This window comes from Balearica regulorum, chromosome 3 (genome assembly GCF_011004875.1).
Source record: "Balearica regulorum gibbericeps isolate bBalReg1 chromosome 3, bBalReg1.pri, whole genome shotgun sequence".
NCBI lineage: Eukaryota > Metazoa > Chordata > Aves > Gruiformes > Gruidae > Balearica > Balearica regulorum.
Genome location: NC_046186.1, coordinates 115,709,331 through 115,729,844, shown reverse-complemented (window position 1 = coordinate 115,729,844; position 20,514 = coordinate 115,709,331). Strand labels below are relative to the sequence as shown.

The window sequence follows — 20,514 nt, the reverse complement described above, 5'->3', positions numbered from 1 at the left end:
TTCTTTCATGTCACCCATGAAGTCAATGGGGGAAAAAAACCTGATGTGCATCTAAGAGTAAAATTTGTCTCAGACTTGCCAACTCCTAACAAGTAGTGATCCTAGAGCTTGCTTTTAGGTTGTACAGTGCTTGTGATATACAGGGGAAAAACAGGCAGTAATGCGATGCTGTGCTTCAGATCCATTTTTTGGGGGGAGAGTGGGGAGTTTCTGAGGTTATTTTATGTACAATTTCCTGATGTGAGAAGTTTTAAAGACTCTTGTAATGATTTATCTGGAGATTTTCTTCTAGCAACATCAAAAGGCAGCCTGAAGTTGTACTATCTTCTACTTCACTCAGATCAGCCTTATAGAAGAATCCTGTTGTTTCTTCCTTCTAAGTACACACTGAGTGTGTGCGATGATGATCCTGGAGTCTGCAGGCAGCTACAACAGAAAAGGACTTTCGTGGTTTGCTTTTGCTTTCTCTTCCTGTCCCCTCCATTTTCATATATGTTTTTTAGAAGGCTGAGTTTCTGATGGACTACTTATTGCAAGATGAATGGAAAGTGAAACTGTGTTTTGGGGCTAGTTTTTTTAATTCTTTTGGTTTTCATATAGCAGTCTGTCAAAGGCGCTGTTCTTAATATTAAGAAGAACCCAGGGGACTGAGAAATTAAAAATGTCAATCAATAAAAATGAAAATCTGAACTTTATCTGTAGGAAATACTAATGAGAGAAGTGGAGTATGTATTCCCCCCTTCCAACCCTGCCCCTTGCAGAATGCCAAGCATAGTCACTTTGCATCATTTAGGAGTAACCCTGAAGTACCTCTAAGTAGCTGAAAGTGAAAAGATTAGAAATCAAGTTGATAATACAGTTTCTTTTCAAATGCTTCCTCCTAAATGTTTAATACTGTGTCCCTGAGGAAGTCCCATTATTAAACTGCGTGACTATGAAATCACCTTGACTCTGAGGGATAGATATTTGAGAATTCTGGGGATTTTCCTCATCTGAATTGTACAGTTTCCCTTCATTGCAATGATTACAAAGTTCTTTGCAAAACATGTCTCTCAGTGTTTATATCATCTCTGGTCAAGTCAAATTGACATGGGTGGCAGGAATTGCCACATGTAGTCTAGGTCTGTAAACCCAATCATGTTACTAACTGATACTAAAGGTTCCCATAAACTTTTTCCAAATGGTTTTAGAGCTTGTTCATAAATAAAATGCTGAATAAGAGTTTCTGTGCTTTTCAGACACCTTTTTTCCCTATGTTGCATTAATAACACTAACAAAAATAACAGTAGATACTTCTAACAGACTTAATCACAGAAGATCCTAATGCACTTTGCAAACAATATATGCTTGAACTCGGGAACTCTTCCTCTCTCCTCTGACACAGCCTGACGTGGGGTGGAATGCAACAGTTGTTTGACAGCACGACAGCACGTGTGGCATTGGGATGAGAAGTAGGAGAACTTCACTATGTCCTGTAAAAACTATGAAGAATTTAAGGTAATCCAAAATGGAAGCTGATCAGGACATGAGGGTTTAACAGTTGGCTGATTGAGAAGTTTCACTTCTCTGCGAAGTACATACTGTTGGTTTGGGGTTTTTTTTCCCTGAGGTATGAAAAACTGCTCGTTCTTTGGTTCAACTTCACTTCCTCCAGGTTTGGTTGTAGGGCAATTAGCAAGCCAAGGGTCGGGGTATGCAAGGTGATGTACAAGGTGCTCTGCCTTATCCCCTCCTGTATGGATACTGTTTTATCTGCTTTGAAAGTGGAGTTATCTGTGTTGCATAAGGGCATCTTATGCTTCCTTTGATATTTACACAGAGAGCAGTTAGTCTGTAAGATACTGTGCTGCAGATACGCAGCTGGTGACTGCATAGCAGGTTCCCTGGGGGTAGGCAGTCCATGAGAGAAGAGCAGTGCTGCTACATCACTAGCAGTTCTAGTATCTGCAGCACTTGGATCTTTCCCTGGGGGCCTCTCCTTTGCGTATTGACCCAACCTGACCCTGCTTGCCTTGCAGGAACTGCCTAGATCACAGCTAAAGGTGGTATGGCTGTAGGCATGAAGGTGTAAGGTCTGACACTGATTGTATCAATGAGCAGGAAGCCTTATACTGTTCTATGTGTTCTTAATGAATGCTGAAGCCAAAACATTCATGCATTTCTCTTTTCATCTGTTATCAGTACAGTATATTTAACAGCTGTTTGAAAACTACATGATAAAAAAGGGGGGGGGGGGGGGCAAAACCCCTTAATTAAACTATTTTCAAAGCATGCTTCTTGTTCAGGATGGGCATGATCATGGGCAGAATGCCCTCACAGGTTTCTGTGACAGGATCATTCAGCCTTAAATTGAAGTGACCTCATTCTGAAAGGATGCAAGGAGCTCAGACTGATTTTTTTCCTGCCACGATCGCTGATGATTTTTATACCGTTGGCAAGATTTTTGAGGGGGTCATGTACCAAAAAGCTTGCAGGGACAAAAATTACCTATAAATTCACCAAAGGGAAGTTATGTGTATGTAGATTCCAAGGAGAGGAGGATGTCTTTGGATTTTGGTTATTTCAGCTTGGGCTTTGGTGTATAGTTTCAGTCTGGTCCCTTGAGTTGCCACTCTCTGATAGTGAGTTCACATTTCAGCCTGTTGTCAGTTGATTTGATTTTTGTATAACAGATCAATTTTTTTTCTTAGTTATGATCAGACAGTGCTGATGGGTTTAGTAGGGCTGGTTTTGGGGTATAAGTCAAGGTATAATGTGGTCCTTTGTGCTTAGGTACATGTGAGCACAGAAATATTTTTAGTGGCATGTGTTCCTGCTTGAAGTGCACGCTCTTCTTAAAGTATTGGTTTTGTTTGGTTGTATATACTACAAATGCTTTTTTTTCCTGTCTTCCTCTTTTTGTTCCAGAAACTGACTGGTCAAGATCTGTTTGACTTCAGCTTTTCTTTTTCATAAATTTTCCATTACCTTAACATTTTCTGGGGTGAACTGGGCAAACTTCAGCAGTGATTTAAATGAGCTTAGGACAGAAGTTAGGCATAAATGCCACAAAATTCTGTATCTGTGCACAATTTCAAAACTGAACCAAGCAAAACTAAGAAGCTTTGTTTTCAGACCTGAAGACAACTCAGAGTAAAAACAAAGCAAAAAAGAAAGTCTATTTCTAATGTTGCTGAAGTTAGTGCAGCTTTTGAAGCCACCAGCCGTTAAAACATGCCAATTACTCCAAGGAGATGATAATGTTTTTAGAAGTCAGCTGAACAGTTGGTATGAAACTTGGGCCCTGGAAAGTCAGCTGCTACTGACTGTAATGGACTCAGTGTCACCTGCTGACCCTTTTTTTTTAAAAAAAAAAAAAAGGAGTTTAGAGTTGGTGTGTAAAGAGGGTAGAAGATATTTTCCTTCACATAACTGTAGATACGGGTATGTGACTATAGGAGTTGCCACTGCCCAGAGGCAGAGACTTGAGGTAATTAAGTAGGAACACAGACACCTAAAGAAAGAGAATTACCAATAACTAGACATAAGAAATTAAACCAAACTGGTGATTCTAGTTTCAGGTAGTGACTGTACTGGTTTCACATGGCAGAGACAGTGTACACAGGGAGTGTTACGTTATAGTGCCAGCAATAGCTTTCCAACTACCACTCAGACAGTCACAATTGATTGATTTTGCTCCTCTAATTTTAATTTCTTTTAATCAGTGGGGAAAAACAGAATTCTTCTAGGCCAAGGGACCAAACCCTACTATCTTGCAGTTGTGAGTAAAGCCTGGTTCTCTCCAAACTGCATTGTAAGTTACTGTATCATGTGTGACTCATGACCTAATTAAACAGTCTCAAAAAGAATACAATCCCAGCATTAGCTGTGTTTTTACTAAGCACATCCAAGTGTTTTTCTGTCTCTTGGAAAGTCAGAAACATGGTGTTAAATCATCTGCCTGCCTGCCATCAGATTGCCAAACCATAAGTGATATCTGTCATGAGTGTGCAGGACTGTGCTGTTGTGTGAGCACACTGGATGGCTGCCTAGGGTGGCTGGTTTGGATGGGGAAATTTCTAGGGCTTATAAACAAGTATCTGTACCTAAGTGTTAATTGGGCCCTTACTTCTTAGATGCGTGTGTCTCGGAGTGTATGAGAAAAAAGAGCTATGGAAAGTAAAGCTTCCGTTTCTCTGTGCAAGTATAATGGAGGAATAATGCAGCAAAATGTATTTTGCTTAGCAGAATAACCGTTCAATTTTGGGGGGTACTGTGCGTGTGAAATAAAACATTTTGGTGTGCTGAGTAGGATGCTCCAAGGGATGCACAGTCTTAGTGCTTTTTTTGCTTGCTTTGTTTTAAATATGGTACTTGGTGAAAAGCCAGACCTACTATAGGTAAAATTTCCATCTGTGATCCTCTTGCTTCTAACCTGGTTGAGCTCTTAGATCTGCTAACTCATAGCTTTGAGTCTCTGCCTGCAGCACAGAGCTGTTTGTCTTGCACTCTGTTCATCAAAAACCAGTTGGTGCCAAAGGAAGTATCTTTCCAGGCTGAGGTGCTCTTAAATGAAACACCTAATTTTTATTGTTTGGTACCTAATGTTTTATGACTACAAACTGTTGTGAGAACATAAATGACTTCAAAGGCCTTCATCCCTTTGAATTTTTCTCTTTTTGGATGTGTTTGCTTTAACTCTTGCCTATGTTATACGTACTTCCATCTTTTCTCTGCTGTCCCAAATTTGTCATGATTATGTTACGCTAATACTGGTTTTGGCTTTCAAAGTTGGCTTGTGTTGTTTTTTCATTTGGGTTTACTGGTTTCTTTAGAGAGGAAAACTTTTTGGTTAATACTTAACCTATCTAATAGTATAGGTGCTTTGCAGACTAATTTATTTTTTTTTTAAATCCCCCTAAAACAGGTGTCTTCCAGTGGACTGGAATGTAGGAGAGAAGAGCAAGGGCTGTGCAGAATGGGAGGGCAACTCAGGAGCCCTGAGTGGAGTGTCTAGCCCTTAAGCATTCCCTTTGCTGTATTCCATTTACTATTCCCTTTGCTCTGTTTAATTCCTGATAATTTTATTTCCTTTTCCCATCCCTCTGACATATCTGTTTAGCTTCTAAGATGTGTGGCGCAGAATTGCGTGTCCAGGCATGGATGTATGTGCAGAGCAGGTACCCGGTGAATCTCCCAGTTCCGGGAGAGGATAGCAGTGACAGTGTTACCATCCTGCAGTTGCCATGATTATATTCCCATCTTGGGAGCTCCTGTATTTGAGGTTGCTTGTCTCTAGGTAACTCCTCAGTGTAAGAACAAGAAAACCACACTCCTCTGCAAGTTTCTGCAGCAGATATAACCAGGGGCATCTTGCCACATCCAGTCCTCTCCTTCCCTGAGGCTCTATGATCGCTTCAGCCCATACAGCACATGTGGTCTGAGGAGGTGCAGTGGTGGTTATCCAGGAGACCCAAACTTTATTAACCAGACCTACCAGGGTGACTTTTGCTGTCACCCCTTTTCTGGTGAGCTTTAGGGGATTAGCTGGCCTGTTTGCAGGTGTTTAAAGGCTTTGTTACTTCACTTCTGTCTCAACAGATTTCCCTCTGAAAGCGATGTAGCACTGCAGCCACATCTGGCTCAGGGTGGTGTTGCCTAATCTGTGTGCTGCTGTGAAGCCTCCTGGCTTTTGCCATCTCTGGGAAAACTACCTCTGTAATAGTAATCTACTGTATCTGACTTACAACTGCAGGATGTTTTCTTTTTTTTTTCCTTCCTGCAGCATCCTCCTTACCTTTATTCAATATCTAGACAGTAGGTGCTTTCTGTAGTTGGTGCTTTCCTCCTGTTCCCTTGCTATCAAGCGCACATCACATGATAGCAGGCCTCACCCAGACCCAAGCGGCTGCCTATCACAGTGTGTCGTCAGCTGGCACCATTCCCAATTCTCCAGAGCTGGCAACTGTCCTTTTTTCTTTGAGCTCTGATAACAGGAACAGATTAGTGGTGGGAGCTGCCGGAGCACTGCTTTATGGGGCTTTACTCCTGTATACCTCCGGTTTTCCACAAATCTTGCCAAGTGAGTTTCCTGATCGTGGGCTATGTCATTTGCTATTCTCCCCTTCCCTGCCCCCACCCATTTCCTGACATCACTTTTATTTTAAATCCTTCTGTAGCAGTGGTCCAGTTCTGCAGGAGCACTCCACCCAGGACTTCCGAATGCAGTAAATCTTGCTGATCAGGGGACTCATACGGTATATGGAGATAGAAAAACTACAAAGCTCTATTGAGCTTAGGAAAGAAATCCTAATAAAATTATTAAGAGTATTGAACTAATTTCTTTTTTCTTTTTTTTCCCCATACTGTGTAAACCTCATTTGGTGAGGCTGCTCTACCCAAGTACAAACAAAAATCTTAATTTGTCTCTACTGCAGTCTCCTGCAGTGTTTTTTAAATGATCTGGCATAAGGGAATAAGTAAAATACATTCTTACTGCTTTAAGTGGTCCAGTTGTGGTGCCCTTCTAGACTGTCATCATCATCTTATGAAACGCTGTGGGCAGTGGTTACACTGTCTGGCCTCAGAGGTAGGAGCTGGTCATTCTGGGACTGAAACAGTTCAAAGCAAAGGTTTGCAGTGCTGGTGATTATGATAATCTCTTGGCAATCTTACTGCCATACACCATGCTAAAGGAGGCTTTTTATTCATAAGGAAAATGTTGGGAGTCCCCCCTGGCATTATAACCAGCTACTTTTCTGCTGGAGGTCTGTAAGATCCAGGATTTCCTTACTTTCCTGGCATTTGGGCTTGTCCCATGTGCCTGCTGAGTCAAATCATAAGTAGACAGAGGCTGTGCTTTGGTCTTTGCTTTTCTGTTAAGTATGGACACTGGGAGTAAAAGGATGTGTCAAATTTTGAGCATTGTTTTTCCCAATGTAAAGTCAAAGTCTTTCCAGCTGTGTAACTGGGAGAGGGATCAGATGGATTTGAGTCGGAGATGTTTTTATAACTGATCCTAACATGCTCCTGTTCATAAGAAAAGTAATTTATTTAAACAGTGGGCAACTGAAGAAATTTATAGCCCACTACTATGTGCTACAGGATTAATAAGCAGGCCTGTAGGACACCTGCAATTTTCTGCCCTGAAACACTGCTTGGGATCAAAATGCCCTTCTGCCATATTGCCCATGAGCTATGGATGGTGGCCAGACCCTCTTGCAGCCCAGGGCACGTTTGCTGCTCTTTCACAGGGAGAAGAGGAGGGCTGAGTGGGGTAACTTGTGTGTGAAATGCCCTCAGGTCCTTTCTTCTAGCTCAGTTGTCTGATGCAAACGTAGCCACCCCTTCTGCCTACCCCTGCCTCCTTGCCTTTAGCCACAGCTGAATTTTTGCTTACTTTATATCAGTCTAAATATACCTGCCATCACAGTGTAGTGTCAAAGCCCTGGAAAGAAACAATGCCTGATGGAAAAGATATCTTGTTTGGATTTAACTGGCTTTGAATACTGCAGGAGTGATGCTGGTGAAGATTTTGAGGGGAGCTTGCCTGTTTCTTGGCAGGGGACATCACAGGTAGTTCTTCTGGATGCTCCATGATCATGATCAGGCAAATGTTCCTTTTCATTTTTGTCTTGCTGAGACTTTTGCACTTTTTTTAATCAGCTGTGGTTATCTCCCTCACACTGGGTTGGATTGCAGCATGGCACTTGATCTAAATTATTTTTATTATGACCTGTGGCAGACCATAGTGGTCCATCATGAGCAGAGCATGTTTACATGATACTCTTGACACTCTCATCTTCCGTGCTTTGTTGTGGCTCTTGGGTTACTTCCAGGGGAAATTCTAGGGACTGGCTGTTGTGGGGTGCAATGTCACGAACACACTAGGACCAGTCTGTGTCCACAGTGGTCAATTTCCGCCTGTCTTCCCCAGAAGCGACACCCGGTGGGGATTTTTCTGCTGTGGATGCTGATTATGCTTGCAGATGATGCTGGGAGGAGCTCTGAGCTTTCTGGAGAGCAGGGTTAGGATTCAAAAAGTTGACCAAGTAGAGAAATCACCTGGAAAAAAATAAGAGATGATTCAGAAAAGGACGAGCACAAAGTTGTAAACTGAGGTAAGAATAATGAACTGCCCAGATATGAAATGGGAGATGGCTGGCTGAGTAGCAGCTCTGCAGAAAGGGACTGGAGTTGATGGTGGATTCCAGGCTGACCATGAGTTACCAGGCTTGTATGGTTGTGAAAAGGCAAGCTGGGGTTTATAAGCAAGAAGGTGTAGCTATCCTTCCACTCAACTCAGCTTGGTCTGAACTCAGCTGGTGTCTTGAACAAGTTGTCTGTTCACAGCCTTCAAAAACAGCAAAATGGCTCAAATGTGGCCCCCTCATCTAGAGGAAAATAACATGAATGGGTGATTTAGCAGACATGATCAGTGAGAATAAAATGAAGGTATTGGGGTTCTTCAGTCAGAAGAAGAAACTGAGGGGATGGATGGACATGAGAGCACTTTAACACGTAGGAAGGAATAAACTGTTTAGCATGTACCTCAGGAACAGGACTGTATACTTGTGTCTTGTGGAAGCTTTGTGCAGAGCAGTCCTCGCGGTAGGCTGTCACCAGAAATTCATGGGAACCTCCTTCTTTTTCGCAAATATATTCATCTGGGTCTTTGTTTTGGTGGCGATGTCCCTTCTCTCCTGTTTCATGGTGGCCAGCCTGAGAAATGCGTGGTGCAAGGAAAGCCTGTGCTTCCGTTGCAGGAGAGTTGTTTCTTGTCCTGAAAGCTGAGGAGGGCAGGACAGCTGCACAGCTGACCTGCACCTCTGATCAATTATGTGTAATGGCAAAGCTTGCCCTGTGCTTTCATGTTGAGAAGGCAGTGGATTAGTATCCAGGTGCGGCTCCACAAAATGCTTGGTCAGAGGTGTGCTCTGACATCAGGCAATGACACTTTTGGCTCCTGATGCAGAGAAGTTGAACATTTGAATTTGGCTTGCCCAAGGCTGCCAGTCTTTTTTCTCCAGGAGTCTGAAGGCAGGGGAGGTGACCAGGGAGAAAGCAAGAATGCTGCTTTTGACTTGGTGGTAAGAGCACAGATATAAGCTCTCAGGGTATGACAGATGCATCCTCATAGATGACCCTTTAGCATTAGCAGTCAAAAGGTGCTAAACCCCTGCTGTGAGGGGTTTGTTCCCATCTTTTAGGGAGATTTTTGTCTTGGGGACAGGCTTGCTCTGCTCCATCATGTGGCAGCTACCACAGCTAAGCAATATTAGGAAGTAACACTTTAGCTGTCTTCCACGTGATTAGCCCTGCTCGAGGGAGGGGGAAGGGCCTCACACTCACTATTAATCATTTCTTCTCCCCTCCTCCCATCTGCTCAGTGATTCTCTGGCTCTTGCATACACCCCTAATATTTGATCACTTTCTCTCTCTGCCTTTTTCCCTCTCCTTGTTGGTTCTTTCTTGGGTCTCTCACCTCCTTGCTCCCACCTTCTTGCAGAGATGCTACCCAATGACTTGATTCTCTCCCCTAGCTCCTTTAAAAAAAAGGAAAAAAAGAAAAAAGAGGGGAAAAAAGGGAAAAAAAACAGTCCAAAGTATCCAGTGCCTCATTCCCCTCTTCCTGGACATTACGCCTTTTCCTAGTGGTCAGCACCTTCAGCCAGAGTTGTGGAGCATGTGTGGGCAGTGCCTGCTTCCCTCTCCTCTTCATGCCCTCTCCAGAGGCAGCAAGCCTGACTCCTCCTCCACCTCCTTCTCTTCCAGCTGCTTTCACTAGCCTCCTAGCTCTTCTTGGCAATGAGGAGCCTGGACATCTGTAGAAGCAGCTGGAAGCAAGATGGAGAGCCAATATCCTGCAGCTCACCAGATCTCTACAAACCTCAGCTCAGGAACCAACTGCTTAATTCGCTGTGTTTTTTGTACTATTTAGTTTGCACTGCACACTGCTTGTTTCTCACCATCCCAACAAAGCTATGGCTTTTTTGATACATGTCATCTCATAGCTATTGTGTGTTGCTTTAGAAATCTTGTAGCCAGTCTGTAAAAATGTGTGCTCTTATGCTATAGTGGAAGAAGGCAAAGTTAAGCTTTGTTTCCTCCTGGATCTTCAGTATTACCTGCCAGTATCATCATATGGAGAGGATTTAATCCTGCATTAACTAAAATTTGGCCTCTGTCAAACAACCAGTAATACCACAAATGCATATTCCTGAGAACACAACAAAAGCATTTTTGCTGGTTCCCTGTTGCTTTCCCACCTGATTTACATCAGAACCTTCTTGGGAGGATGACTTGGGTGATAGTCTGAAAGGTGACAAGAGTTATCTTTCCCTGTAAACACTGGGAGCCAGTGTTAAACCAAGCTCAGCAGGGCTGACCTTCCTACAAAAAGGAGCAAAAGAGGTGCAGGATTCCTGCTACTGTTCACACAGAGGTGGGGGAAGCTCACGGGTGTCAGGAGTTACAGCACTTTGCAGCAGGGCTTTTGGGTATGGGCCCCCGAAGAGAAGCTTGCACGTCGTGTTGCCATGAAAAGCCACACAACATGTTACATGAGGCAAGCTACTTGGCAAATGCTGTAATTGTGTCACTGAAATGGCTAAACCACAATGCTCAGGGAGAAGGTTTTGCCTTGCAAGCCTGTGAACGCACTATACCCTTCCCTGGTGCACGAGGGCAGTCTGGGAACACCAGTTATGCCGTGAGTGCTGTTTGTGGGGGGTTTCTTGTACTCTTTTAGGACTGGAAATGTGCCGCTTGTGTGGCTGAGAACATGTAGCAAGACATAACTAGAGAGATGCTTTAAAAATACTTTTCAAAGGACTTGGAAGATGAGCGTGATGATTAGGGACAACGTTTTTATAAAGCCTTCAGCCCGGCATCCTGTTTTACTCTTGCAACAAATTGCTGTTATGCAGAAAGCAGCTATTGGCTTTTTTAATGTCTCATTCCCTCAGCAGCTAGCAGTAGCTGTTTGCTTTTAAATGTCATTTGCACGCACAGCAGTTGGAGCTGAGAGGTACAAAGTAAAGGGAATGGCTTTAAAAAATCAGGTTTCAGGCCCGATTCGGGTGGAGGCTTCAAATCACCAACTCTGACAAGGCTGAGCAGTGCTTTGTGGCATAGATGTAGGTATGTATGTGTGGGTACACAGAGCCCACGTGGGTTGTTCCTGTCAGGTGTTAAAGTCCAGTGTAAAGCAAATACCATTTGCAAGTAGCCCCGAGATGTCTTTTTTCCTTTTTTTTTTTTCTCCCCCCTGTCTCTAAACCTTTGCTGCGAAACACAGTGCTCATATTTTCCATTCCTAATTCAAGAGCTGGAGGGATCGCTAAAGCCAGGTATCAAATTACAAGAGAAAGAGTGAAGACATTTGGTTGCAGCTTCATCGACTCACACAGTACACCCAAACGACCATTTTCATCAGCCCCCAAGTCAGTGTTAAAACTATGTAAGGGAAATCAACTTTTCTAAGTCTGTCCTTGGGAAGGACAGTGTCTGCAAGGAAAGTTCCACCAATAGAGGTGTGTGAGGGCTGGGAAGAGGAGGAAGGAAAAACCCTGTAATGTTCAAAAAAGCATTTCATCCATAGTACAGGAAATGTTGTTCCTACTCATCTGAGCTACTAAAAAAAAAAAGAAACCAACAAGTTTCAACAATAACAATTTTCAAATTAAAGCCTTTTGAATGGGTAATGTGTGTAGCTTAAAATGAAAATGTGACTCAGCCAGGAATTGTTACTATTACTGGTACTGTTTTAGCTTTTAAACTGAGTCTACTTAAGATATTTGGCATAGCCTTGGTTGTGATAGGAGGCTGATTAGAGGTGGTGGCGACATATCCTTTATGGGCTGACTAATTCAAACTTGGATCTTTTCTGCTGAAATTGAGATTTGAGACTCTCTTCTTGAAGTTAAACATGAACTTGAGTGAAAGCTTCAAAGTGTAAAAGAAAGCTAAACCCCTGTATTCTGTTTTTTCCCTTCTCACTACCTTTTTTCCCACCTCCTTGCTAGCACTTATTTTCTTGTTGGTGTTTTTCAGACCATGTTTTTTCCTAAGACTGAGTCTATTCTCTTCTGTGTTTGGATACTTTCTTCAAACCTTCAGCTGCTTCTCTTTGATTCTTAAACTGGTGTGTCTGGCTGTTTCCTCAGTAGTTCTGTCCCACTAAAACACAGAGCCTCCTTATGCTCTTTTCCTTTCCTATGTATTCTCTTGGTCTTTCCCCTGTGTGCTGGTTTTCCCTCTCCTGATCTCCATGTGTTACTCCTTTTTGTTCCTCGGTTGCACTTGTCTGGCTGGAAGAGATCTGCAGCTGGCTCCTCTACCGTTTCCTCACTGTGCTTTTCCTCTGGTAGAGCTGATGGGAAATGCCCTATTTCCCCCTTCCCTCCTCCCACTGCCCCCTTCCTCTCCTGCTTCTCTTTCTTACATAGCTCAGTGAAAAATGCTTAATGAAAAGGACTTTGGCTGAGAGAGGAGGAGAGCAAACTCAAGTTATTTCTCTGTGTGTATTTTCTACTGTTTGCCTGTTTCTGTGAGCAGGCACTCAGCCTTTGAAGCTGGGTATTCTTGCAAGTCAGTAGAGAGATTCATTTTAGAAAGGGTAGTAGTGGACTGACATTTGATTTCCTTATTTAAGTGTGACTGTTACCCATATGCTGGAGACCACATGTGACTTAGAACACCCGCTCTGCGCTGCCTCGGTTTTTCTGCCCAACGTTCAGTTCACATTTTGGTGGCTATCTTCACCATGAAAAGAGGTAGAAATTGTGTTCCCTTTCACACTGAAAGCTTAGGTTAAAATTAAAACACATAGAGCTGCAGAAGCTCTGGGACTCATCTACAGCCCCAGAGGCTGCCTTCTACCCAGTTCAGGGGCTTTTCAGAGAGCTGAAAAGGGGAATTTCAGTGTTGTACGTGAAGATTTTGCTTCCTGCTGTTTACGTGGCAGTTGTGAAGGTGTCCCTAAACTGTAGTAGTTGTCTGTGATTGCTATACTGAGATACTCTGTGAATCCTAAATGTGAACCAAATACATAAAAGCACACTGAGATGAGAGGGGAAACATAAATAAATCTGAATTTTCAGCTTATCTGTCTTTATTTCTCCCAGTGTAGTGGACAGTGATTTGTTGTGTGTGCCATTTGTACGCTGCGTAACATGAACAAAGAGCATCCATGCAATGTTAAAGACACGAATTAAAACTGTCGAGCTCTTCCCCTCCTTCTGCCACTTTTCCAGGCCAGTTTTTTCCTGCGTGGGTTGTGTGTTGCTTGTGTGCTTCCAGGGCTCAATGAAACGTGCAGCACTTCTGGATAACAGACAAAACAGAATTAGGTGCTTTGTTGTTACCCATATGCCGAAGACTAAGGATAAGAAAAGATTTTTTTGTCTCTTCCCTCCCTCTTCTCCACAGACCTTCAGTGCAAGGAGTCAGAGTTTGAAGAAGAGTGAAAACCTCAAGGGAATCCAAGTAGTTCTTACGTCTGCGTAATTCATGGTGACGTAATACTGAGCAGAGGCACGGTGCTCGTATAACTTTGGACCTGGGCGAGGGGAAGAAATGCTGAGAGACAGCCTCTTGTCAGGAGCTTTTTCCTGCAGTCCTCCAGACAGGCTGGCTGTATTCCTGAAAGACAGGTCATATCCTGCCAGACATGAGAGACACTGAGAGAGGCTGTACAGCCTGTGCTCTGCAGGTCTGCAGACTAATAAGTCCTTTGAGCCTTTGCCCATGAGTACAGGAAGGACAGACTGCGAAAGGTCCTTTATGCAGGTGCCTTCATATAGATGAGGAAAAAGCAAGTAACTTGCCTCTACTGCCATCTTGCCCTACAACTGCCTCCCACAGTTACTAGCCCTTTACTGGGAAGCACAAGACCCTTCCCTCCAAGGGGCTGTGAATCTGAGGTGGTGAGTGCTTGCACTAGGGCAGCCCAAAGAGCCAAGTCACCTTTGAGAGCAAGAGGAGGATATACAGATGATACTGGCATGCCCTGTCATGTACCCCAGTGCTCAGGAAAGGATATTACTAGAGAGCTCTAACACCCAAAGCTCTGATGAGCAAATACAGATGTCAAACATATTCTCTAACTATCCAAGCTGCTCCTCATCATAACAGAAGCAGCAGAAGGAAATATGCATCTGTACCTTCTGCAACTGAAAATGTAGCCCCAAACTCTGAATTGCTGGTTTAGCTGCTCTGTCAGATAGGTAGTGTGAGATACAAGCATGCATCATCTTCTGTAAGTGTGGGAGGCTCCTGCTGCAGGGTGGAAAGGATGCTAGGGTGGGACAGCTTACAAAGGCTTCACAGAGCTCGTCTACCTGTGCTGTTAGTCACTGCCTGTCCTTCACTCGTGCAAAGGTATGTGCATGAATTTCAGGCTGGCTGCTGCAGCTTGCACTCTGACCCCAGATGTGCATGGCTCACCTCCTACCAGCCAAATGGAAATAGCACCATCAGATTTCCTCTGTGCTATTTCTTGATTTCTGCACCAGCAGTACTTGGCCTTACAAGCTTCAAACCCTGATACTAACTACTTATGAAGTGCCAGCTGCTATGAGAAACCATCATCTGCCTAAGCACAGCAGCATTGAGTGTCTTTCCCTAGTCCTGAGCTTGGCTCACAGGCTCTGCAGCCTAGTCTTTGCTCCCCATTGGCCTCAGCGTCTCAGGCGGTGTAAAAGCAAAGTATGGCACTTAAGAGACTGATTAGCTGTGCTAGCGATGGCACAAAGAGGGCAGGTAGGGAGACCGATCAGCTCTGGCCCTGCAAAGATGGCTGGTGGTGGTGTGGCCATTGGATATGACACATGGAACAGCCACCTCCTACATTAAAAGTGAGGGAGATGGACGGGAGCGGGCAAGAGCAAAATTACATTTTAAGCTTCACAAACATTATGTGCATTGTTCAGATGTTTGCAGAGTGCTTTTTATTTTTGGACCCCTACAGAACTGCTGCATTGGGGTCCTAATCATTTATTTTCCTACACGTGCTGGCAGATGGTTGGAAGAAGAGCCTGCCGAGCATGGTGCATCCTTGAGGGCAGTGATTCTTGAGGCAAGTTGTTGAGATTATCTGATGTTTCACGTTTCTGTAATTTAGTGTGTGTGAAGGGAGTATTTAAAACTTGTAGACAATAGTATGCTGGGTTGCAGGGAATGAAACCCCTAATGAATAGTCCATTGTTTACGTCCATTTGAGGCTGTTTCTTTGCTGAATTAGTGCCATGAAACATAGCTTGCGAGTCTGTTGTTTTTAACTCCCCTCTCCTTGCCCATCCCCCTTCTCATTCCTTATGGTTGCTAAATCCTGCTGTTATCTTCTCTACATAAGTTTCCAAACTTCCTTCTCTCCTCTTGATTTCCTTCTGCTTAAACCTCTTGTCCAAACTGGATCATCTTTTGCTTCTTGTTTAGCAGATTTTCCCATCTTTGTCCTCTTGGACTCACATCTTGGTCATTATTATTTTTATCCAGATGAATGTGTATGTGAAAAGCCCCAAAACTGTTTCCTGCTGCCATAGTCAGGTCTAGATCCCCCTCTTGCCTTTACTTTTCCCTTCCCATCTCCTTGCTTTCAAGCTCTTCCTACACCAGTTGGCAGCTGTGTATATATATTTTTCTCATATTTGCCTGCAAGCCCCCTCCCCAATTTCTAGCCCTTATTTCTCTCTGTATTCAGGTGCTTTCCTTTCCTCCCTTGCTCTTTCCATACTGCTCCGTGCTCCGATCTCTGTGCCGTCTTCTGGTGACCCCTACAATTTGAGGTATGGCTCAAGCATACCATTAAACATACCAGCCCTGCGACTGACCCTCTGCCTGTCAGCCAGCGCATTTGCACAGCTTGTTCACGCAGCTTGTTCGCACAGCTTATGGAGGAGTGCAGTCAGGACACAATGACTGCCTTGCTAAATGGTTTTGTCCCAGTGTCTGGTGCTCTTTCTGCGATTGAAGCTCCTAAAAGTAGAACCTGGTCTCTCTGCTTGTCTTGAGCAGTGTCTGCTGAGGGGGTGTGGGAGGTAGCTGCCTCTTCCCCCCTCTTTAAACAGATTAAGCATGGCTGGTTGGTGGAGTTGTAAGCTTTTTTCTGTATTTGGTTTGTAGATGACTTTTTTTTTTTTCCTAATTGAGGCTGTGTAGCTGTTTACCTGCATGACTTGCTGGAGCGATTGCTCAGACTGATGCATACCACACTCTAGCACTGTTTCTTCTCTCTCCAGCCCTGATTTATAGATAACTGGAGAAGGGAATTCTTGACTGCCCTGTTTTAAAAACTATTACACTGCAGAAAAACTCATTAAGTGAACAGAGCACCTGATACAAACCCAGCTCTATTCAGTTTTCTGGTTTTCCCCATTAAAAAAAATCCTTTTATTATTTAAACAGTAATTTCCCCCAAGTGGTATTGCAAGGGATGTAGGCACAAAGACTTGCCTGCTTTCCCGGGAGTTCCTGCAAATTGGAAATTGAGACATTTCCATAATCAATAGAGGGAATGGGGTATTTTGGAGAGGAGTTTTTTGTTTGTTATATTATTTTTTTTTCTGGATAGACCGTGTGCACATGCCACATAGCACAAACCAACCACAGCTCTGTAGGGGACTGTGTGTGTGGACTGAAGTGCCAGGACAGCTTACATACAGAGATCTGGGGAGACTTCCCTAAGGCTGAAGAGATCAGCAGGTTGGGAGGGTTGGAAGGCCCCAAAGATTTCAAGAAAGTGCGTGCAGACCACCCAACAGTCTCCTTTAACTAAAGGAGTGCTATGCCTTGTGCAAATCAACATCTTTTGCTTCTGCTTTCTTGGCAACCTCTGGGGATGCCCTCTGGATTGCAACCTGAGGCCAAGGGTGTAAATTTGCAAATACTGTTTGTATGTGTAGGTCAGTGCTGGCCTCCTTATGGGTCAGAGGAGTCGCTCTAAAATACAGCAAAATCATCAAGTGACAAGAAAACTAATGATGCTTCAGCCCATGCCAAAGAAAATCCTGCAAGAGGGAGTTAGCTGTGAAAATTTACCCAGTTGCTACGGAGCTCATTAGGTTGTGTATATCATGAGAGAGGAATGACTGAAGAAATACTCCACTGGGTAAATGAACAGAGAATACATTTGCCCCAGTTACAGTACAGCTTATACATGTATAAAACCTGAGACACCTGGTAGTGGTGCTGGGCAGGTACTGTCTATTAATGATCAGGTGGGGAAGCAGATAGTTTTTGAATGAATGGGCTTGTTGGAAGGCAGGGGAGGAGGGAATTTACTATCTGTCTTTAAAGTATTTCTCCTTTGTGATGCCATGTGCTGTTAAGGAAATCAGCTATTGGTGATGTTAGTGCTGCAAGCAGCAGAAGTTTCTACTTCCTGCAGTGGGGATGCTTTCTCTTCCAGGTTGGTGAGGTCCTAAGGCTGTGACACTATGCCTTTGTTTTGGCCTCTTACTTCCCACTGAAAACACAGACCCAGTACGTAGGATTTAGGATTCATTCCTGCCTTTCTTACAATGATTTGCTCCTCCTCCTTCCTCTGTCACTAGACATTGCATATCCCTTCCAAACCAAACTTCTGTAGCCCAGAAATAGGTCACACACCACCACCTGGACAACAAGCACTGCTTGCGTCATCTGTTGGTGTGATGTCCGACGAGACGCAGAGCGTGCTGTGCGAGTGCTTGGTTAGCAGGAACAGCTTTCTGGAGAGCGGGATGTGAGAACGCCCCTTGTGATACCTGCCATATGGGCGTTTGGAGATGGCAGAGGGGAGCACTCTGTTTACAAAAGAAAAAAAGAAAAAAATAGAAAAAGGTATAAGCTAACTCCATCAGCACACAGATTTTCTGCTGTCTGGTTTGGATGATTTATAATGGTATACAGAGCTTTGTCACCTTTATGCTGACTTGTTCCAATGCTGCCTAGAGGTCGGCCTGTTGGCCTGTAAAAAATGAGTTGTTGATCTATGGTTGCTTTTCCTAGTGGCCATGGTTCAGGGGCTGTTGTCAGTCCTACTGCAGAACTCAACTGGGGGCTGGAGTGGGCTGCCTGGGATATTCACTTGGCCTCTCAGAACTGGTGATTTTGGGCATCCTTACAATGTGACCCTACACTGGACATAAACAAGTCTTCTCTTTACTTAGTGGGCAGAAGAACAGTAACATCAGTGGCCAGGCCTTTGCGCAAGAATGCAGTTTCCCATCTACGTGGTTACTTTGGGAAGCTCGCAGGAAAGGAGCACACTTTCAGGTTTTTTTCAGATGGGGTTAGCATGGAGTAACAGGGCCAGTTGCTGCAACAGATTGGCTGCAAAGGGGATGGACACAACGCACTTAGCAGCAGAGATGGAGGTGTCTGTGAGCATGCAAACATTTTCTTAGGACATGTAAGTTGTGCTTCTCCTTCCTGAGAAGTGCTGAGAACAAATTGTCATAGAAATGCAAAATACATTCAATCTGTTTTGGGTTGAGGCAAGAAATGAGGGCCCTATAGCCTGGAGAGACGTGTATGAGTCTGCGTGGGGAAAATGCACCTTAATTAGTTGGGTTGACAGATCCTGTTTCTCCTGCTCCTTCTGCAGTTAGCAGCATTCAGTCTAGGAAACGCCTCCTGAATTCTCCCACCAGTGCCCTTATGGTAGGCCTGGCACACTCACCTAGAGTCCTCCATGCCGTATAGCTGGATGTCACCGAGACCTGGCTCGTGACCTGTTTGGCTGGATGGATAACTTCACCCTGGGAGGGGAGCCCAGCACATCCCATGCCCTCCACACGCCATGTTCTTTAATGCTTCTTCCCGGCAGCTGGCTAAGTTTTGGCCTGGAGAGGATGGCATCTCTCCTGGCAGGGCTGTGGCTGTGCCTGCGCCAGGGGCCGCGTTCCCTCCTCTCGCATGGTAGAGCTTGCCATACTGCTGTTTTGAGCAGGGCTTCTCTGGAAGTTGCTTAATAGACATGCTAGGCTCTACTTTATCTTGACAATACACCCTTTTCTTGAGAGAAATGAGAAGTTTCAATTTCAGTCACTAGCCTGTTTTTTATTAACCTGTTTTAGTCAGCAAGTCATGGCTTTACTGTGCCACTCTCTCAAACTGCTGCTCATAAGCCTAACGAGACGGTGGACCAAAACTCCTGTCCTCTGCAGAAATGCAAAGAGAGAAGAGGCAGTTTTACCCCAAATGTTAGAGGAGACTCAGTTAAATTAACGCTACAGTAAATGTCAAATATTTTGAATTTACAGGGTACTTTAAGCCTGAAGCGGGGGGCGAGGGGGAGGAAGGGAGGGAAGGGATTGGAGTGAAGTTAATAAACCTTTTACAATTTTTGACTTAATCAATTCAGTGTCTGTATAACTCAGTTATCTGCTAGTTAATACCAGTATTTTTGATACCTCTCCAGAGCCAATACACTGCAAACCTTCAGCCCTGTTGGGTATTTGTGCTACAGCATATTTAATAGCCATGACAACAATTCAACAATTGTATAGCAGCCTCCCCTCCCTGTCTGAGTGTTGCAGGCACCAGAGTGTCTCCATTGGAAAACCCCTAAACATACAGTTTCAGCCAAAACTGGTTTAATGATAGTCTACTGAGAGCTTGACAGGGTTTAAAAAAAAAAAAAAAAAAAAAAAAAAAGGCACTTTTTTCCCTTCTCTCCCCTGCCCCCTATTTTTTTTCTTAACTTCTTCGCTTCTTTTGAAAAAAGCTGCTGCTGTAAAATACAAGGCAAATTAAAAAAAAAAAATTGCTTTAAATTGCTTAACAGGCTTGATGAGACAAAGACTGGTGTGTTGGAGTGGCTGCAGGGAGCTCTGCGGCTGCTTTTGTATGATTTCAGAGGTGAATTTAGATGGCTGGAAGATAGATGGGTGCCAGATGCAGTTTGACACAGATTCCGGCAGCTGCTCCCATGCGAGGTTTCATTAGTGGCAAGTTAGCCAGCAGCAGAGCTCCGGCGAGGCCCCGAACACTGAAATGACAGCGAGAACAGTGAAACAATACAATATTCGCTAAGTGATTTTAATCTAGGAGATTAAATGACACCCAGTCGGTTTCCCGACATAGAAAGCCAACATGGTATAAAGCTGTTCATGGCACTCACTCTATCCGGGCCCTTGTTGCTTATATTTTCATTGCGAGTGCTTCCCTGACACCCCACCCCCCGAAATGGGAAGAGAAGGGTTGATTTTGTGTTGCAGTCATATTTTTTTCCACCCTAACTGTATAATGTGTTTTTAACTGCAACAGGAAATACTGGCCTCGTGTCGACAAATGCTTACATTGGACTGAAGTGCTTGTGTGCTTCTGCTAAGCACAGGCGTAACTGTTTGAAAGATTAGGGCCATGGTCCGTAAAGCGAACGGCTTCCTTTTTAATAGATGGGCAAGTCCCAAAATCAGGAAGCCATTGGTATTTACGGGCTTGGGAATTGGGTTTGGTTTTAAGTAAACCAGTGTACTACAATGGATGACTTGATAGAAATGGTAGTGGAGCTGCTGTTCTCCAGGCAGCTGAACATTTGTTTGCCGA

General features: G+C 44.0%; 1 protein-coding gene across 2 annotated transcripts in view; it reads left to right on the top strand.

The window, feature by feature from the left end:
* The window catches only part of SERTAD2 (SERTA domain containing 2), an 80,864-nt gene that overhangs the window by 25,667 nt on the left and 34,683 nt on the right, over nucleotides 1–20,514 (top strand). Inside the window, exon 2 of one of the 2 annotated variants that reach the window (XR_012834780.1) lies at nucleotides 13,411–13,440. The exons of the other annotated variant lie outside the window; for it this stretch is intronic. The gene's annotated coding sequence lies outside the window, so the exon portion shown is untranslated. Of the gene's footprint in view, nucleotides 1–13,410; nucleotides 13,441–20,514 lie in introns of those variants that run through there. 2 annotated transcript variants of the gene reach the window in all.